At 34.2% G+C, this 22,601-nt stretch overlaps 1 protein-coding gene across 1 annotated transcript in view; it reads left to right on the plus strand.

The window, feature by feature from the left end:
* The window catches only part of MGAT4C (MGAT4 family member C), an 815,317-nt gene that overhangs the window by 453,512 nt on the left and 339,204 nt on the right, over positions 1-22,601 (plus strand). The window contains exon 6 of the mRNA XM_030819890.1: positions 8,486-8,548. The gene's annotated coding sequence lies outside the window, so the exon portion shown is untranslated. The remainder of the gene's footprint in view (positions 1-8,485; positions 8,549-22,601) is intronic.

Genomic DNA, 22,601 nt, shown 5'->3' on the forward strand with positions numbered 1-22,601 from the left:
CTCAGGTGGGTGTGGTGGAAGGCCTTGACTGGGAGGTCCTGCCCGGGATTGAGTGCCTGCTTACAGCAGCAGTCAGGCCACATTTGGGTAGAGCAGCTGTGCTGTGCTGGGGGATCCCATCTGCCCTGAGTCGGATCAGACTTTCCAAAGCCTGAAGGCTGGAATGGCAAAGTTGCCTGAACAGCAAAGATGGGAGCCTGACCCTCCCTCTGAGAGCACCTTCTTGGGGGAGTACAATGCTGCTACTGGTAGCTAAATGTAATTTTAAGCCAGTGGGTCTAATCTCGTGAGGTGCTCTGGAAATGCAGCCTATGGGCTGTTGCTGCTCAGCCCCCTGGATTCAGCCTCTTGCCTAGGGGTATGTACAGGAGCCTAACCTCCCACTTTGCTAGAGCAGCAGCTACTTTTGCCAGAAAGTCAAAGTATCTAAGGCTGCAGGGTTTCCATGAACAACCTATGCGGCTGCTCTGCTGAGACTCCATGTAGCTCTGTCTGACAGATTGAAGATTGGAGGCCCTGGTGGAGTGGGTTCACAAGGAGATCTTTTGACCCTAGGGTAGCAAATATCTGTGGGGGAAGCATAGTTTCCTGGGGTGGCTCATTCACCCATGGCTTCCCTGGGCTGAGGAGGATCCCCTGACTCCATGTTGCTGCCAGGTGGGCCATTGTCTTGTCTTGCTTTTCTTCATTCTCTGTGGGTCAAGTTGTTTCTATGATTAATGTCAATGTGAGTACATGGGTGTTTCAGTTGAAGGTGTTGTATTTACTTGCCCCTTTTGTTCCTCTCCGTGAGAGCCACAAGCACTAGCTGCTTATAGTCAGCCATCTTGGCCACTTTTATATTTTTTTATAAGCCCTTTTAAATATTTACTTTTATAAGCCCATTTAAATATTTTGGAAACTTCTTGTTAAAGAACTTAAAATCAACCAGGTTAAACTTGGGCCTTAAGGTGAGAGATTAACCTCAAAAGTTTGCTTGTGAAGACTTCTTCTGAACTCCTTTATGTCTCTCCAGTATACACACACTATCATGTTCACTCTATGAGGAACCCAGGATTCTTCTATTTGGTTATTCCACTGTGTAGGTCTTCTAGTTCCAAGCCACAGTATCTTTATAACCTGTATTATTTCCAAAGAGTCATCAATAATGATATCATTTTATGTTAGATTCTTAAAATATGTATCTTCTGTCTTCTCTGTTTGCCAGTTTAACCAAAATTTATCAAAGCTTTTATCTGAAAAGCGAGTCAACTTTTGCTTTAATTGACTTTTCTACAATTTTATCTTTCTGTTACTATTTTATTGTTCTTCTATAGAATCTTTATCATTTCCTTGTTTTTTCTTGCTTGGAAATCAGATCAGCCTTTCTTTGTTAGTTTCTTAATGTGGCTGCTTTGGTTATTTTCAATCATTCTTTTTGTCGAATATAGGCTTTCAAGCTAAACATTTTTTAAACACTGCTTTATTTTCATTCATTTGATGCAAAACGTCTTCTAATTTCCCTGGTTATTTTGTTTTTCTCTTGGTATTTAATCAAGCCTTGACTTCCCTTTTACTTGATTATTTCTGAGTGTCAGACATTGTGTATAAAAATTATAGAAGTAATTTGAAGATATAAATTATGTTATGTTCTTTAAGATGAATTACTTAATATCTGACTGAGATAAAGAATAAAAAGATAAAGAATAAAAGCACATGAAGCAAAATGAACTCTTCTGTTATTTATAAAGGCTAATCTGGAGATTGTATTAGTGGACAAGAACTTCAGAATTAAGCCAAATTTATCTGCTTATTAATATATTCAATGTTCAAATGGGGACAAGCATCTTTACAGGAAGTAGAGCAGAGGAGAAGTTGCAATATCTAGAGAAAGGCTTTGTCCCCAGAAGATTTTAAAAAATAAAACCAAAGTGCTGCTCTATGTACTGTAGCCTAGAAGAAACATAAGAAAGAGCTACCAATCTAAGATTTGAAAAAGATTAAACAGAGAAAGGAAAAAGGCCAAAGTTTGGCGTATTTGAGGAAAAGAAAAACTATTGTGGCAAGAGTATCTTGGATACTAAAATTTGCTCTGTGTGTCTTTGTGTGTGTGTGTGCATGTGTAGGTGTGTGTGTTTATACTATAAGATAGAATGTTAATCAGAGAGGCTAAGATAAATAGTTTGAATTGTAAATTTTCATATAAATAATGTAAGTGTACAGAAGTCTCTCAGAATGTTGCTGATCCGAGATCTGTCTGTGGTAAGAAAACATATTTTTTTGTATGTTTAATACAAAGACATTTAGAAGATGGAGTGATCAAATTTGATTGGAATAATCAAGGAAAAACATGTATCTTTATAAATTTTCATTTGAAGTAGACCTTTTAAGGAGGCAAATATTCTTTTCATTCTTTAAAATCTATCTGAAATATCATTTCCTAGTTGAAGCTACTCTGATATCATCGTCTTTGTGCTTTCTATCTTGCTGAAATAGTTTATTCTACTATTTCCCACAGCTGATTCTTTACTAATTTCTTAGACAATAGTAGCCCTATATGAGCATTGCCTGCTTTTAAAACTACTCTATTTCTGGCACTTTTTGCATAGGGGTTAAATGCACAGGCTGTGGAGGCAGACTCTCTGGTTTGGATTCATGTCCCTTCATTTGCTATGTAACTTGGACAGATTGTTTAACCTCTTTGTGCTCCAATTTTCTCATCTGTACAATAGGGATAACAATAATAACAATAATACCAACTTTATAGGGTTGTTTTCAGCGTTAAATGACATAATGCATGTTATCAGCATAAAGCAGCATCTGACAGATAAATGTGCTCAAATAAATATTAGCTTTTTCTCTCTCTCTCTTTTATTTTTTTTGAGATGGAGTCTCACTCTGTCACCCAGGCTGGAGTGCAGTGGCACTATCTCAGCTCACTGCAACCTCTGCCACCTGGGTTCAAGCAATTCTTATGCCTCGGCCTCCTGAGTAGCTGGGACTACAGGTGTGTGCCACCATGCCTGACTAATTTTTGTATTTTTGTAGAGATGGGGTTTCACAACGTTGGCCAGGCTAGTCTCAAACTCCTGACCTCAAGTGATCCAGCTACCTCAACCTCCCAAAGTGGTGGGATTAAAGGTGTCAGCCACTGAAACTGCCTTTGCAAAATTATGACTGAGAAAGTGAAGGGGATCTAACCTAACCGACTCCATCTTTCTACTAATCTCCAAGCTGCCCTTGTTCATTCCTGGGCATAGGCTGAACTAACTTTGGGAGGAATTTAGTTTATAGTTTATAATTTAAGACAAAGACAATAACAGCTCTTTCCCAAAACAAAACTCCTTCTTGCTGGGGAACTCGACTGCCTTTGTAGGACTAAGAAATTAGCCACAAGATTAGAAATTATGGTTTAGGAGTCATGCAGCTATAAGATTCTGACCCTCCCTAAACTGCTCCCAAGATCAGTGCTTGAGATATTTGGCAGACCCTGCACTTGATGGATCAGCTGGAACCACCCAGATTGATAAACTGGCTCATCTGATCTTGTAGCCCCCACCCAGGAACTGACTCAGCACGAAGAGACAGCTTTGACTCCCTATGACTTCATCCCTGACCAATCAGCATTCCCAGTTTGCTGGCTTACCCTTACCCACTAAGTTGTCCTTAAAAATTCTGCTCCCCGAATGTTCGGGGAGACTGATTTGAGTAATAATAAAACTCTAGTATCCCACACAGTGGGCTCTGCATGAATTATTCTTTCTTTGTTGCAATTCCCCTGTCTTGGTAAATCAGCTCTGTCTAGGCTGCAGGCAAGGTGAACCCATTGGGCGGTTATAACATTGCACCTGAAAGCTCTTTCTCTTATGATTGTTACTATATTATATTTTGAAGATGTCATCCACTCAATTGATTGGCTTGATTAAACAACTCTCTTATAAAACATATGAATTGATTCCTACAAAGACTTCTACAACATAGTTCATCAGCCAAACAAGGATACTTTTATAAGTAGAAGGATCTGCTATTAATAATTACATTCAGACAGCAGTTAAAAAGCAGAAGTATGTTTATCCTGTTATTAGGCCATCCTATTATAAACCCATCATTTCAGTACATGTCAACTTTTTAGTTAATGTATCCGCAAATATTTACTCAAACAAAGTTTTAGCTTCTACTGTCTGTTCTCACACCACTATTGTATCTTGCCTGAATTATAGCATTCACTTCCCAACTTTTTTTTTTTTTTTTTTTTTTTGAGACAAGATTTCATTCCTGTCCTCCAGACTGGAGTGCAATGGCACTATCTCAGCTCACTGCAATCTCCACTGCCTCCTGGGCTCAAGTGATTCTCCTGCCTTAGCCTCTCAAGTAGCTGGGACTACCACAACTGGCTAATTTTTACATTTTTATAGTGGCAGGGTTTCGCCATATTTCCCAGGATGGTCTTGAACTCCTAGGCTCAAGAGATCCACCTTCCTTGGACTCTCAAAGTGCTAGGATTACAGACATGAGCCACCATGCCCAGCCACTTCCCAACTTTAAAAACATCAGAATATTATTTCAAAAATGTAAATTAGATAATATATTTCCATTTTAAAAACACTCCAGCAATTTCTATTTTCTTCAAGCACTTCATAACTCCCAGGACCTGGTATATAGTATATGTGTACTTCATTATCAGTATCATAGATTGGTTTCTATCATCATTACCACATCATCATCATCATCGATCATTTTCTGGGTATCAAGACTTACGTTAATATTTTAGGTACAATTCCCTTTAATCCACACAAAACTTCATGTATTATCCTTATGTATGAAATGAAGAAGCTGAAGTTTAGAGAGGTTAGACAACTTGCCTAATATTATACAACTTATGAGAGATAAAGTCAAATTTCAAAACCTGTTAGTCTGACACCAAAGCCCTTGGCAGTGAATATTAAGTTATATTTTCTTGCTCATTAATCTATTGATTAAAATAAAACTGAACTCGTATACAAATATTAAAAAAAGTGCCTTTCCTATCTTTCTCTTATGTTGTTTTAGCCTCATTTCCTGACACCCCTCCCATTTCACTGAATACACTGTAGCCATTCTGATTTTTCTTGTCTTCATACTGCAATGTTCATCTTCTTTCTAGGTTTTCACATGTGCTGATGTCCTCCTGGAGTGTTTTCCTTACTGCAAATTGCCTGGATAATACCATGAAGTGACTGGCCTTGATGATATTTCCTCTATTATACTTTTTATCCTCTGTTCCTCTTTTATCAGGCACCTCCCTTCTGTTTTCCCAGACACTGTATTATCACTCTCCTTTAAATATCAAATTATTTGTATCAGTCTTCCACTAGATCGTAGGTATTATCAAGGCATACAGTGTCTACCTTGCACAGCACTGAATTACCAGAGTGCCTGCTGGCACATAATAGACACCTGAGAATGTGAAAGAAAAATTGCACTTAGAGTTAAACAGGCAAGGAAGATTTATAAGATTAGTAGTGTATTCAACATTTATTACAAAGAAGGAGATATTGAACTGAACTCTACTGAAACACAAGGTGGTAGGATTGTTCACAAATTAGGTGAACTAGTGGGAAGTATAATTGTCTCTCTGTATCTGCAGGTTCCTCATCCATGGGATTCAACCAACTGTGAATAAAAAATACTTGGAAAACAAAAAAAAGGAACAGTACAACAATAAAAATAATACAAATAAAAAAATACAGGATAGCAACTATTTACATAACACTTACATTGTATTAAGTAATCTATGCCAGGGAGGTGGCAAAGTCCAGGCATTGGAAAGTGGTTGAGGCAAGGATTGGTAAGAAGCATGTATCAACATCAGTATAGGTTTAAAAAAGGAAGGTTTTATTAGAAAGAAAGAACACTGCAGAAGAGTGCAGTGGGATGCTTCAGCAAGAGAGGACAGAGCATGCCACGGTGGATTTTTCTTTAGTGGTATTTATGGACCTTAAAGCGGGAGATTAAGAGTATTTTGGACCATATTAGCCATGCAGGTCATGATAAATGATTACATTAGTAGACATTTTGGTGCCTTCATGTCAGCAAGGGTTGCACAATGAGTTTTGATAGGCATGCATTCCAGAGATGTATAGAAATTCTAGTTACTATATGTTTTTTGCAAAGAAAACTGGAACAAGATGTGGGCTTTAAATAATAGTATAATTACTTGTGAATTCCTCAGATAAAGAGTTTTGCCTCTGGATGGTCACCAGGTAATTTTGGCTCTCCTCAATCGATAGATGATTTTTAAGGGACTTGAGCATCTACAAATTTTGGTATCTGGAGGTTCCTGGAACCAACCCCAAGAAACCATTCTACCAGAGGATATTAGTGAGGAGATTTGCCAATGTTGTTAGGCCACCTGTGTTTGCTAATATTGCTCATCTAAGTTAGGCTTATACTCTCCCACAGAGACTGGGAGATAAGGCCATTATTTTTCTTGTGTTTACGTTTCAAAGGAATGTATCCCCAGATCCTAGAGAAAGACTTTACTGGGTTGTAAAACTAGCAAGGTGCAGAGAGAAGATTTACATCTCAAAGGGGTAGAAAAATAGTAAAATAACAAGTGTTCTGAAATAAATGCTCTAAGTAAAAAGAGGTTAGGGGCCTAGAGTCAGAAAGAAACCTATCTATAGTTCAGTCAAGCAGAGGGAATGTTAAGGGCTTCCTGGTCTAGATCTATATTTGTTTTTCATCACTGACTATCAGAGAAATGCAAATCAAAACCACAGTGAGAAACCATCTCACACCAGTTAGAATGGCCATCATTAAAAAATCAGGAAACAACAGGTGCTGCAGAGGATGTGGAGAAATAGGAACACTTTTACACTGTTGGTGGGACTGTAAACTAGTTCAACCATTGTGGAAGTCAGTGTGGCAATTCCTCAGGGATCCAGAACTAGAAATACCATTTGACCCAGCCATCCCATTACTGGGTATATACCCAAAGGACTATAAATCATGCTGCTATAAAGACACATGCACACGTATGTTTATTGCGGCACTATTCACGATAGCAAAGAGTTGGAACCAACCCAAATGTCCAACAACGATAGACTGGATTAAGAAAATGTGGCACATATACACCATGGAATACTATGCAGCCATAAAAAATGATGAGTTCATGTCCTTTGTAGGGACATGGATGAAACTGGAAAACATCATTCTCAGTAAACTATCGCAAGGACAGAAAACCAAACACTGCATGTTCTCACTCATAGGTGGGAATTGAACACTGAGAACTCATGGACACAGGAAGGGGAACATCACACTCCGGGGACTGTTGTGGGGTTGGGGGAGGGGGGAGGGACAGCATTAGGAGATGTACCTAATGCTAAATGACGAGTTAATGGGTGCAGGAAATCAACATGGCACATGGATACATATGTAACAAATCTGCACATTGTGCACATGTACCCTAAAACCTAAAGTATAATAAAAAAAAAAAAGATCTATATTTGTTGAGTTAATGGATAGTTAACCAGAAAATTCAAAAACATTCCATAATACAGTATAAAACCCTTGACATGTAATAATGGAAAAACTATTATGACTATGCGTTTATATAATTTAAATAAACTGGGGAATAATACATAGCATTTAAAATTTTAAATATTCAAATAACTTTTTCTGAATACATTTTTACATTTTCCTGACTCATAAAAAATAAAATAACATTATTATAATATGGAGGTTCACAGGTAGAGTTTAATGTTTTAATTGAACATCTTAGTTCTGCATTTGCTAAAACTTCTAAGAAATTACTGATGACTTTGAAGTACATTGCAAATCAAGTAACACTATAACATAGTAGCTAAATAGACCAGAAATAATAATTTTTATTGCCTACTAACTGAAGTTCTTTCATATTTTGAATGGTGTTTAATGTTGTTTAAATTATTGTGGCTATAAAGGAAATATATCCAATCTAATTAAACCTGTGTAACTTCAAAGAAGGTAAATTTAGTAGCTATATGTATATCCCCCGAAGTGTCATTGGATATTGTATTGGTAATATTTTCAAAGCATTTTACTTTTATTTCTTACACATTTAGGGTACTGTGAATAACCTCATATATAGGACAACAGATAATTTAGCTAAATTGATAATATTGTTCATTCTCTAGATTATATGGCTTATTTCTTTTTCTTTCCAGCATCATCCATGTCTCTCCCAATTCCAGATGCCCAGCCATTTTGCATGTTTATGGAGCTTAATCCCAGACTTGAATTTCATTAACTGACCATAGCCTTAGTTAAGTTTCTACAGTAATGAGTTCATTGGGCTGAAATTTTGCAAAGATATTGGGGGAGAGAGAGGGGTAAACATCATCTACATTTGAAAAGACCACATTTACAAATCAGTACTCTTTAATGCAATTTTTTTTCCCCTTGACTAACTGGGAGTTTATTTGCATGCATTCTAAGTGACAGTGGCATGAGAAACTAAGATTTTTGTCATTTTAATTTAACACAGACTCACCCAGAAAGCACAGCCCTGATTCTGCGTGAGAAAGTCTATCTCTACAGAAACTAAAACGTGAGTCCTGTTGATTTGTGTTACTGAATTTTACTATGCTATATAACTGTCCTGGTGATATGATATGGCATTTGTTAAGATATATAATGAGATAGTCTTGATTAAGTGCAATTTCTGCATTCTTATAAGGAATACAGAAAGTGAGAATTGATATGTTTGTTTTACTGTTTAGTTTAAAAGAATAATAGATACTTAACTCTGAAGAAAATAATGTATTTGTGCTATTAACTGATATTCAGTTTAAGGCATATGGTTTTACATGGTTTTGATATTCCATTGTATTTATGGTTGATAGCGTAAATAAGATCCCTCACAAATAAACATTTTCCATGCCTTTTTTTAAACATAATTTTAAAATCTCTGTAACTAATATGCCTAAATACTTAGGACATATATTTATTATCTCAGTTTTTCTCTTGGATTTTCCAAACAGAATAAGCTATCAGTTAATGATGAAGCTTGGTTCACTTTTCTTCTTTGCTCTGTCATCAATCTGTCTTTTGGCTACTTGCTAATGGTGGCCATCTCTGCTCACCGTTTGGCCTCTGATAAGTTGTCTTTGATAGCCTGCTGTTTTGTTCTTGAACGCTGCTGCCGTGGCTACAACTCTGGGATAGCAGAACTGTCAAAAATAAAAGTAAAAGAGCAAGAGGCACAGAGCCTGTGAAAGTTAGAGAGGACGTAAGGCCTGATAATTGAGAGAGAGGGGTAAATGATGAATTTTCAACTGGAAGATAGTTTTCACTTTATACCATTTGCTGTCACATTACCTGAAATAATAAAGAGAATTTTTCCCCCCATAATGGCCAATGGGGGCTGTTCGCTTTGTGAGAATCTGCCAGGGAAACATGCCATGTGGCTTTATCTTTGAAAGTGAGGGTGAGACAAGCTTGCCTGGCTGCAGATAAGTGACTTAGAAGGAATCCTATTCAGATGTACCTGTCATTAATTTATCAGGAGGTTTTGTGATTCATACATACTACTCTGTGTGCGATAGAGCATTAAATTGGTTTCCTTTGGGAGCAGGTCACATTCAGGGGTCGTCAGACTCATGCTATTGGATGATGTATGCTTGATTCATATAGCCTTTTTCTGCTGGTAACTTAAACATATGTTAGATGATCCCTCAAAACATTTCAACAGCAAAAGGATTCACAAAAACTTGACTATCACTTAATATGCAAGTGTTTGTAACAAAAAAAAAAAATGTTAATCAACCTGTCCTCTTTTAGCACAGTCATTTATTCTGATAATTAAGTAGTTATAGATATGTTTCGGTTTAATGGCCTAGATCTTGATGAATGTACTTCCATAGCTCCTTTATTTATTTAAACAAAAGGATATTTACTTAAGCTCATTAATTTACACTGAAAAAAGGCAGAGCTGCTTTGAAGCAAGTCTCACACACACACAAAAAAAAACCTTTAAAAAAATAAAGATTTTTCCCAATTACGATATGGCTTTTTACTGTGGAAATTTTACTTGATTACTTCGTATATTTTGAAAGACAATGGCATGCATTGTAAAATGAGATAGATAATGGTTTGAATTTGAGAGGAATATAAAAGGAAAATATGCTTATTTTTGTGTGCTTAGATTGTCTTGAGTGACTTGAGAGATTTGGGGCTTTTTTTCCCTTTTTTTTTGAGAGATACTTGGCAAATACCAAAAAAAGAAAAAAAATCCTTCATTTTATTATTTTCATGATGGAGTATGTAAAACTAAAAGCTAATATCTTTCCTTGAGTTTTAAGTGTGCTTCATTCTGTGCAAAATTAAGCCAATAAATGGCAAAGTGGCAGTTAAATGAAGGCAATCAGTAAAATCTTTCTAAAGTATTTTTAGCGTGCCATGACAAAAGTCTTTACTGTGGGTAAATGAGCAACATAAACTGATTTTTTTCTATTTTTATAATTTAAAATTGTTCATTATATTCTGTATTGCAATCTAAAACAAATGAGATCATTTCATGAAGTAGCAAAGAAAGACTCTTCCAAGTGGATACAAATGATGACTTTATGCTGCATTTACATGGTATACTCTTTTAATTTTGTCCCAGTTGTGTAAATGTGGAATATTCAACATAAACCAGAATTTTCTTATTGATGAATTAAAGCATAATTAGGGCATTGCTGTAGGGAACCTATTAGACCTTTCGTGCATAATTCACCGTAATTAAATGAGATATTCTTCACATCTCCCAATCCTTAAATTAAGACTGTGACCTTAAAACCTTGTAAGGCCTTCTAATAAGCAGGAGTGTGAAATCAATATTTTTACTAAAATTATTTTAGAACTTCAAAATCTCCTGGTAAACATCTCTCTAAAGGAAAAAAAAAAAAGGCAAAGAAAGAAAACTAGTTCATGAAATTTGAAAAAAGAATACTAGTATACCATCTGCAAAGTACATATACTTAGGCATATTTCTGCTTTGTTCTTTCCATCCTAAAATTTTGTTTTCTATACAGCATAAAAAAATCCCTAAACTGTAATTTCTTTATGTCTTTATAACTATCATTATAAATATACAACCTATTAGGTTGTATTTGTTAGAGATATTTGTAAGATTTCACAAACATTTTGCTGCTCAGATTATAGTGGTAGTTTTAAATAGTTCTCTCTATCTTTTGTAAATTTTCCTCTGCTCCACATGTTACATTAGGTAGTCAGGCAGACATGAGCAAGGCAGGAGAGGCCCCTCCCCACCAACCACCAGGAATGCCAGGCGACGATCAGGTTATGATCAGGCAGTTGTTAAACTATCTCTCTAAAAGAATTATTGGTCACAGCCCATGCCAGGGAAAAGCAGTCTCCCAATAGATAGAAACACCAGAAACTGATGATTAGCAGCTTCCCAATAAGATCTCAGAAGTTGAGTAAGTGTGCTCAAGAATGCACACTAAGAGGCAGAATGGTAGAGTTTAACTGGTATATGACCTTCCTCTAGGAATAGTCAACTGGGAAGGGAAAAATGCCTCAAGTCACTAAGGGGCAAAATGGTGGAGTTTAAACATTCGACTTGTAAGGGAAAAATGCCACAGTTGTACATGCGTATAACTTCAGTAAACACACTGCTCATGCAACCCCTCCCAAGTGCTGGCAGGCCACTGTGCACGCAGGCAGCCCACCCCAAGGGAAGAATCAAGGGAGAAGGGATGCAACCGCTCGGAAGCATGCCAACGTACAAAATGCCAAGTCAAAGCTCAAGCCTTGCCCTTGAATCTCTCAAGTTGCCTGCTTGGCCCTCTTCCAAGTATACTTTACTTCCTTTCATTCATGCCCTTCCTTGTCTATAACTGTTAATGAACTTTCACCCCTGCTCTAAAACTTGCCTTGGCCTCTCACTCTGCCTTTTGCCCCTAGGTCGAATTCTTTCTTCTAAGAAGACCAGAGTTGAGGTTGCTGCACACCCACATGGATTCACCACCGCTAACATATATATACATGTATAGGGATCTTAATTGCTATAAGATAGCTCCCTATTTCTCAGACTCTGCTGAAGTAGTTTGAAGATCTCTTTGGAAAGGCCTTTTCTAACATTTCAATCTAGCCATTATCTCTCATAGACTTCTTTTACTTCATGACACTTGCCATAATTATTAAGTATAATTGTTTATTGTTTATTTGTGTATCTCTCTCACAAAACTTAAACACCATATACAGTGCCTAGCATAGTGCCTGGAATATAATAAGTAATCAAAACATTTTGTTGACTGAATGAAATCAGATAATGAAAACCAGATAATTCTATAAATAAGACTATCACACAGATCCAAAAGTTATGTAATCACTGGTTTATTTAACAAAATATTTACAGATAGACTTTGTAAATAAATAGAGAATTCAGTAAGCATCACACCTCAGTAGACAACAAAAGCTACTAAAAACTTATTAGATATTAAATGCCATATGTATGCCAATATGTTTTTCTCATTGATCTCAAGATTTCTGGCTGGCACTCCTTGACAGATTAACAAGAGAAAAGTATAACAAATTTATTTATTCAAAGTTTTACATGACACAGGAGCCATCAGCAGTAAAGGCCTAGAGAAATGGTGAAAAATGTATTTTTATCTGGGGGTTGAAATGAAGAATGGACAGTTATGTAAAAGAATAATTTGATAAAAATGATACTTACTAATGGCAATAAACTGGGGAGTAACTTGGCGAGGCCTGTTTGTTCAGATTCTTTTTGGCCTCCTTGTGTAACATTCCTACCCTATAGATAGGAGTAAGTGCATATCACATTAGGGTCCTCAAAAGAGGGGACAGCAGAAGGTCAGAGAGATCTTTCTGCTTCTATGGTTTTCTTAATTTCCTTCAGCTTAAAATACTAAGTCTACAATAAGTCTATATTTGGAGGTAGCATTTCCTGTGTCCTGTGACATGGAATACATAACTAGTATTGTCTAGAATAAATTATGAAATTTTCTGTGGATATCTTTTGAAATAGTTTAAAGAAACACACAAACACCTATGATTATTAAAAGCATCCATTCATTTATTTTACAAGCATTTGTTGAGGGTTAACTATGTATGAAACTGTGCAGAGATCTGCAGGGGATTTACCACTGTAAATTTTTAACTCTAACACCGTGAAAATGATACACAGTAGGGAAATTTAATATACACTTTAAAATACAGTAGAGCTTTAACTATAAAGTGAAAGTTGAAAATGTCAATATTCATTAAGGAGTATTAAGTATTACTTAATGTGAAAGTATACTATAAAGTTTATAGTATTAAGAAGAATGAGACTTCATTTTCAGCTGAGGGAAGCAGCAAAAGTACATTGCTGATGTTGATTTGAATCTAAGCTTTGAAGAAAACTGAGGGATTCTCAGCATAGGAAATCTAATCAGGAAAGGTATGAAGAAGGTGTTTAGTAAGAATTAGTTGCTTATTTTGGCAGGCATGTCAGCTAAATGTAGGAGGATAGAAAATATTATGTTTGACAGCTGCTATGGATAACAGTTACATATTAAAGTAGATTAGGACAAGATTGTGGAAGATTAATACTAGTTTACGGAGTTGGGAGTCTGCTGGCATGTAACTATGTCCACTGAACCAGCTCTTATCTTAGAAGCATAGAAAGTAAATCCCAAAGTGCTGGGATTAAAGGCATGAGCCACCATGCCCGACCAAATTTTTCTATTATTTTTGTTGCATTAGAGCAAGTTTTGGAACGAGGTTATGTAACTCTAACAAGTGTGTTCATTTTCAAGATTATTTTTACTATTTAAGATCTTGTTCTATTTTATTTATTTATTTATTTATTTATTGAGACAGAGTCTTGCTCTGTTGCTCAGGCTGGAGTGCAATGGCATGGTCTCGGCTCACTGCAACCTCTGCCCCCTGGGTTCAAGTGATTCTCCTGCTTCAGCCTCCCAAGTAGCTGGGATTACAGGCACCCACCTCCATGCCAGCTGATTTTTGTATTTTTAGTAGAGATTGAAGTTTTACCATGTTGGCCAGGCTACTCTTGAACTCCTGACCTCGTGATATGCCCACCTTGGCTTCCCAAAGTGCTGAGATTACAGGTGTGAGCCACCACGCCTGGCCCTTTCTATTTTGTTTTAAAGTCAGCTTATGAGTTGTTTTAACTTCTTGTAACATTTTGATTAAAATTGCATTAAAGGTAACAAATCAAAGATATTAAGATCTAAAGAAACATTGAGTCTTCTCATTTGTGAAGATGATATAGCTCTCCTTTAATTTGTCTTACATTATTTCTCATTGAAGCAATTTATAGTCTTCATAATATGAATCTCACAAATTTTGTTACAGTTATTCCCGCTTGATGTTTCTTGGTGCTATTATAAATGGTAGTATTTTAATATTTTTATTTTCCATTGTTGGTGTATAAAAATACAATTAATTTTTATACTGACCTTGAATCCCATGGCTTTGCTAAATTTACTTACAATTTCAAGTATTCTATTACTGTTATTGTCTATTCCATAGACTTTTCTAGAGGCATACTCGTGTTATCTGATAAGACTTCCATTCCAACATTTGTATTTTTATTTCTTTCTTACCCTATTTCACTGGCTGGGACTTCTATTACGATGTTGAATCACAGTGGTGGTAACTGATTTGCTTCTTGTATTCTCAAAGTTTAGAAACATGTTCAATGTTTTCTCTCATAAATATAAGTCAGTGTAGGTTTTTCACATATACCATTAATTAATGGTATATTAATGGTACTAATGGTACATTATTGGTATTGGTACATATAATGGTACATTAAACATTTAAAAAGCTAAATTTAAGGTAAAGGTGGCACACTGAACACTTACATCCACTTTCCATCCTTGAACTCCAATAAAATGACACTAAAGAGTGTTTTGTTTTCATTTCAAGACACAAACTTTCAAAACGGGAGGTTGGAGGTCAAGAACAATGCAGCAACATTTTGCTAGCTGGGAAGTTTCTGGACTAGAGGTAAATAATAAACGTTTGAAAAAAAATAAACCTTAAGCTGTCAGTGGGGAAAGATAAGAAACAATATCACGCTATGGAATTCCTCAAAGTCTCAGGAACTTGCAGCAAATATACCTTTTGTGCAAGTTATAAAAGATGGAGTAGAGTGGAGAAAACAAACAGATTGATTGAAAACCAAGAACTCCTGTCAATTCTCTGCTTATCCAATTTTTTTTTGTAGGTGGAATTTCCTTCTTGGTAACAATATCATTGTGTATCTTTAAATATATTAAGTCAGAGTTTTTGTCAATTTTGAAATTTTATTTTCTTTTTACCTCAATTTTCTCCAATTTTTTCCACTTAAACAAATTTGATTTATATAATTTCAATTCCACTACAGTAGATGTGATGTTCTTGGTTTGCATTAACAAGCAAACTCATAAATCACAAGTTTTCAAACAACGCCAGGTTTACACAGCTTTAAGAAAAGGTACAAACCAAGCAAAAGTTAGCAGGGTGGTGACTAGGCTGAAGCAAGTGAGGCACTCACTTTGAGTGAAGGTTTGAGTATGCATCAATCAACTCAGCAATCCAAATAAATAATATTTTAATGTAATACAATGAAAATAAAAAAATAAAAAATCCAAAATTAACAAAATAAACTTTAAACAAAGACAAGATCAATATTACTGATTTTTCCTTTTGCCTCAGCTTCAATATGGCTTGTCACAGGACTATAATATAGTGCTGGGAGATAAATGAGGGCAATTCCTGGGAAACAAAGTAAAAAGACAGATAAATGAAAAATAAGATAATAAGATAATGGTAAAAGCATATTTTACAGTTTGCTTTGCATTAGTCCTTACATGTCTATTATCTTGAGTACATACATAACTAATTATAAAGATACAGTTCTAGTCATTGTAGGGAAAAGTTTTAGAAAGGGTGGATGAGCCATCTGACCAGTGTTCTGCTATTTGAAGCAGTCATATAAAAGGCTTCCTGACATCAAAATACAAATTGCCAATTGTCTGAATCATGCTTCTTAACTAGCTTATTGTCTTATTTTTGTTATTATTGTTTAAAGAGTGAAGTAAGGCTCCCTTAAAGTGACTTTTGTTAGTTAAAATATTTTGCCTTCAATTATTTATTAACTGCTTTCATTTCTGATTGCTCACACTGTTTTATTTTGTATGAAATAGAAAATGGTACGATACACACTTTGACAAATGTAAAGGCTCAAGTGAATTTTCTTGATTTTATAAGTGATTAAGTACATTTGTTTTACAAACACAAAATTTCCCTTTTGTGACATAAAATATGATCCACATGTATTTAGAATCTAAACTAGTTATTTACTCTTCAATAATTTCGTCTACCTTTTCTGGAATAAAAATGTTACCATTTTATTAAAAAGCCTAGTAGATTTAAGTGCTTATAATGCTTTATTTCTCTTTGTAATTCATTTTTTTCTTTTTTCACCTTTACTGAGGTATAACAGATAAATAAAATTGTATAAATTAATGATGTACACTGTGACGTTTTAATATAGGTATACATTGTGAAATGAACAACACAATCAAGCTAATTAACATATAAATCACCTTACATAATTACCGTGTGTGTGTGTGTGTGTGTGTGTGTGTGATGAGAATGCTGCAGATCTACCCTCTTAGCAAATTTTAAGTATACACTACATTATTAACTATAGTCACCAGGCTGTACGTTAGATCTCATATTTTTTTTTCTTCAGCTGAGTGACAGGGTAAAAAATAAATATTTGTTGGCTGCTTAATATAAAAATATATTTATTTTATCTCATGTAATCCTCCAATAATATTATGTAAAATAAAATATTATTCTTATTCTGAATAATAGAGAAGCTCAGATCAGCAATATAATTTGCTCACAGTTACATAGCTAGCAGAGTCAAGATGGTCTTTCTAACTTCAAAGCCCAAGCAATATTAACCTCGCCATTTTGACATGAAGCATGTAATAAAATAAATAGAATAAAAATGACTGTATAGGGAACCCTGCGTCAAGCATTATTATTAATTTTTTTCTTTTTGGAGACAGGGTCTCAGTCTGTTGCCCAGGCAAGAGTGCAGTGGTATGATCACTGCTCATTGCAGCCTTGACCTCCTGGGCTCAGGTGATCCTCCCGCTTCACCCTCCTGGGTAGCTGAGAATACAGGCTGCACCAGCAGACCAGGCTAATTTTTGTATTTTTTGTAGAGTTAGGGCTTTGCCATATTGCCCAGGCTGGTCTTGAACTCCTGGGTTCAAGCAATCCACCTGTCTTGACCTCCCAAAGTGCAGGGATTACAGGTGTGAGCCACTGTGCCCAGCCTCAAGCACTATTTTAATTGTTTTAATGCTACATCTCTTTTACCCACCTTAAAGATAATAAAATATAGAGATCTTTGGATTTGCTCATGCACAGAACAAAGTAGTCAAGTCAGGATTGAACTGTAATCTTTTTGACTGCAAAATTAGAAATGTGCCAACATTATATTGTACACTTATTTGTGAATTGGGGTAAGGTTTTTTGTTTTTCACTCTACATAGTGTAGCTCTACTAAGTTCTAAATAAATTCCTAATTTTTTGATATGCTGCTGGAATATACAATGATTAATGAGAACTTAACGTGGAAAAATCTGGAAAAATATCAATACATGTTTACATGGAAGACAAAACTTTTTCTAATCCTCAGTATTGGTAGTTACTGTGAATTAAATTATATTAAGAGACAATCCAATCTAAAAAAGATAAATGTCTGTACTTGAATGTCTGCTTACTGCAAATAACATGCGTAGAATTGATCTAGTAGCCTCAAATTTTTGTTCATCCCTGTGTGAAGCATAAATGAAGAATGCAACAATTATATTAAAACAATTGACTGCTTCTGAACATCTAACATAGGTCAAAAAATTGACATTTATTTTAAAGCAAGTAACAGAATAGCTGAAATAATTTTTAAATGCTCATCTAAAACTGAACATGTCATTTTAACACTGCAAGGCTCAATAATAATCATTAGGAAGTGGTTATTTGGGAAAAACAGACAATTGTCATTAGATTTCTAAGACTGTTATCCAAGTACTTCTATTAAGCCACATCTCCTGAGAATGATACAAACCAAATAAACATTCCAACATAAATCTGGGGCAGAGAGCAAATGTTTCTGGAAAAGAAATATTGATTGTTTTTCTAATTTGCTTTGCACAAGCAGAAAAAAAACAACAACTCTTATTTCTCTATGGATTAGTTTTCAAAGCGTAAATATTCTCATTGCTTTACCTGCTAATACAAAATTAGAATATTCTAAATGGTACAATTACTGTTGTTATATATTTTCCCTTTTGAATTTACACTTACTAAAGTGGCACATATGAAATATGCTCTAATTACTCCTGGATTTAAATCACATGTTTAGCAATACAATCTACTACTAAATTAAATTAAAAGCAATAATAAATATATCAAAATCAAACAAAACAAAATTAATGTAGAATTTAATTAATTAATAAGTAACCAAAATGCACAAAAAGAATTAAAAGAATGTAAGAATATGGAAATTATGTATACAAAACATGAAATAAAATCAAGCTCATTTGGGGTCGCTAATACAACATAATACATATTTGCTTTTTATGAGGATGTATTAAACAGTGCTATCTACCACACTTTTACCACCCATGAGAATCTGCCTAAATTTGTAAGATAGATAACTAAAAGAAAGGGGCAATATATAACCATAGAAGAAGAAATTGCTATTTGTTTTTAACTGTGGAAATTTTATTATTTAAGATAAATGAGTTTGTGACAGTATACTTAATTTACATTGCTGAATTTAATTAAAAATAAAGAAATTATGCTTCTGGTAATCAATGTAAAGAAAAAATAAAACTAGTTGAAGTTTCATTTTTACTTCCAGTTTTCTTTTGATTCATAATAGCTTATATAAGAATACATAGTCCATGTTAAAATACAATATTTTGTCATCTGATTTCTCCATTTTATAAACTTGAATAATTCATGGGAATAGAAGAATATTACCTCATTTAGGCTAGTGGCAAAGATTTAGTAGCTTTAGGTAGTTCTTGATTTTAAATATCAAATTGTGATGATAGGAATTGTCAGAAGCCTCAACAATTTTATTGGAAAATGTTTCAATGAGAAGGCATGAAGCATGAAGCTATAAAGTTATTTTAAAATAATTTTGATTAGTAAATATACAAAAATAAGATATATTGTGTATTTCATCTATTTATATATATGTATGTATTTACTACGGTAGTTATGTTTTGCTGCTGTGAATTTCTGTTAAGTAATTATTTGAAACAGAACACCTATGAGATTTGGATAATACTATATTTTCCTTAAATTAAATTAACTGTATTATTATCTTTTTACATACTTAGTGTTTTTCTTTGCCTTCTGCATATTGAAAAATATCTTATTTTACGATCTTAAATAACTATTGTGGTTTTTTTCATATTACCATCACTTTAATATTATTTTAGGAAATAAAGATGAAATATATTAAAACTTTACCATATTAACCACTGATACAAAAAGCAAGTTGAATATTAAAATATGGATGATTATAATAATTTACTCTGAATTCATGTAACTTTAGAGAGATACATGTGATATTAACTAAACACTTTTTATAGAAAACTTGAATAATATATGTATTTATTTAGGGTTGCAATGAGAAATATAAAAAGTATAAATTGGTTTTCCAGCAGGAGTATATCACTAAACAGCATTGTATAGTTAACATTAAAAAAAAAAAAAAAAAAAAAACAACTTCCAAGAGAATATTTCTGTAGGCTTTGTGAAATCTTTCAAATTCCTGTAAATTTATATTATCTATCAAACCTGATGTGTTGCAGAATTTTACAATAGGATTTTAAGGGCTGATTGAAAGCCAATAAAAATGAGCAATGCTTGTGATGAGTTTAGAAACATCTTAATAATTATTTGAATAATGAATAAAATATAAAATTAACTCTTCCGCATTTCCTGCAATAAATTTGACAATGTATACAGAAACTGAAGCAAGTATTACTATAAATTTAAAACTGATATTTTCACAATCCAAATCTAAAGTACATTGTCTCATGCTAGTATAATTTTGCAATCTAAAAATGTATGCTGTATGACTCATATGTGAACACATTATTGGACTTGTAAAAATGCTAGAAGGTAATATTTAGGGAAAATATTTTGTGTTTTCAAGTCAAAGCAACTAAATTGCCCTTCCCATTGACCATTTTCAATGAATTATAACAAAGTAAGAGCAATGACACCTCTACCAGCAGATGCCTTAAATAAAAAAAAAAAAAATTTAGAAACCTCTAAATTCATTTTTTTCTGAACAATAAATATAATACTGAATTGGCTTCATCCTCTTAGAAAAATAAGGAAAGAAACAAAGCTGTTAAGATTATAAGTCTAAAAATGTAATAGCAACCAAAGTTAGTTCAATAGCTAAACCAATGGTTTAGAATGAAACATGTAAGCAGCGCTCTGATTTTTTTTTTTTTTTTTTTTTTTTTTTTACTTTAAGTTCTAGGGTACATGTGCACAACGTACAGGTTTGTTACATATGTATACATGTGCCATGTTGGTGGGCTGCACCCCTTAACTCGTCATTTACATTAGGTATATCTCCTAATGCTATCTCCTGTCCCCCCCTCCCCCCTCCCCCCACCCCATGACAGACCCCGCCTGTGTGGGATGTTCCCCACCCTGTGTCCATGTGTTCTTATTGTTCACTTCCCACCTATAAGTGAGAACATGCGGTGTTTGGTTTTCTGTCCTTGAGATAGTTTGCTCAGAATGATGGTTTCCATCTTCATCCATGTCCCTGTAAAGGACATGAACTCATCCTTTTTTATGGCTGCACAGTATTCCATGGTGTGTATGTGCCATATTTTCTTAATCCAGTCTATCATTGATGGACATTTGGGTTGGTTCCAAGTCTTTGCTATTGTGAATAGTGCCGCAGTAAACATACATGTGCATGTGACTTTATAGCAGCATGATTTATAATCCTTTGGGTATATGCCCAGTAATGGGATGACTAGGTCAAATGGTATTTCTAGTTCTAGATCCCTGAGGAATCGCCACACTGTCTTCCACAATGGTTGAACTAGTTTACAATCCCACCAATAGTGTAAAAGTGTTCCTATTTCTCCACATCTTCTCCAGCACCTGTTGTTTCCCGACTTGTTAATGATTGCCATTCTAACTGGTGTGAGATGGTATCTCATAGCTCTCTGATTTTTAAAAAAGTATAACTTGAGGACATTTTTTAAAAAGAACATAGTGGTATTTGAATAAATATATTTTCTGGTGGCCATTTTCAGCATTTTAAAAGCATTCAGCTGGTATTGTTTTCAATGGTGTGTCTTAGTTTTCTCATTAGCTCTTAAAATTAAAACAATAAATAAATCCCAAACTATCAAAATACTTCCTGAAGCTCAGTAGAAATCAACTGAAAAGTTTCATTTAGTCTGGAAAATAAAAGAAGATTCTGATATCTTCATCCAAGTGTAAATGATCTATTTTATGTCATAACGTACCTCAAATTAAATCAAAATAAAAAGATAGAAATACAAGGATATGAATGCTACATTTTAGAAGACATGTTAAATCAAAATATTTGCTAATGTAACTGAAGTGGTCTTTTAAGAATTCTCACATCATGTCTTTTTTCTCTTAATTGTCAAATTTTTAAAATAATTTTTCACACATAGATTTTAGAGAATGTTGGGTAATAAAATTCAAAGTTTGAAAGATTGATACGTTAAGACCCTTAATTTTAGAAAGGTGTAGTGACTTTAAAAATATATAAAGATGGTTTTAAGATTTATCTAGTTTTTTTCTATTAAAAGATTTCCATACATCTTTAGAATATGAAATTAGAAGTTTTTTTAGGGTACATTTTTGATTTTTTCCTATCTTAATTGTTTAGGAGCAAGAATGGGATTAAATAGTGCAAATTATATAGTAGGTAGATTTTGATCTATTAGGAAAAATAATGTGGTAACGATTAGAGCTGGATAAAAACGTAAGTTGCTACTTTATGATGTCATTTAGTTTTTCATTTTCAGAAAGAAAAGGCTTTGTCACCACTCAAGGCTATTAGTAAGGGATTCATGCCTAGGGTTTAATGACAGATAAGACATAACCCAATTGTAAAACCATATAGGTTTTTTTGAGAGGCTGTAGAAAATCATGATTTTTGGAATTATACAAATCATAATGTAAATCCCAGCCCCGCCATTGATCAGCAGTGAGACTTTAACCTGTCGGAGCCTAATTTTCTACCTATAAATTTGGGATAAAAGTGATTTTCTATAGTACATCTATGACGGTGAAATGAGATACTGTTTGAAAAGCATTTTGCACAGTTTTTGGTACATGGCAAATTCTCAATAAATTTCAGTTCTCACTATTATTATTATTACTATTACTATTTTTACCATGAAAAATATTAATTCTTAATAAACTAATAGTATGAAAAGAAAATGCCACTCTTTGGTAATCTAGACCACCTTTATGCAGAACATCTTTTTATGTAGTTTAACTCAAGGAGCTGGAAGAAAGATAAC

Source organism: Nomascus leucogenys, chromosome 10 (assembly GCF_006542625.1).
Source record: "Nomascus leucogenys isolate Asia chromosome 10, Asia_NLE_v1, whole genome shotgun sequence".
In the NCBI taxonomy this organism is placed as follows: domain Eukaryota; kingdom Metazoa; phylum Chordata; class Mammalia; order Primates; family Hylobatidae; genus Nomascus; species Nomascus leucogenys.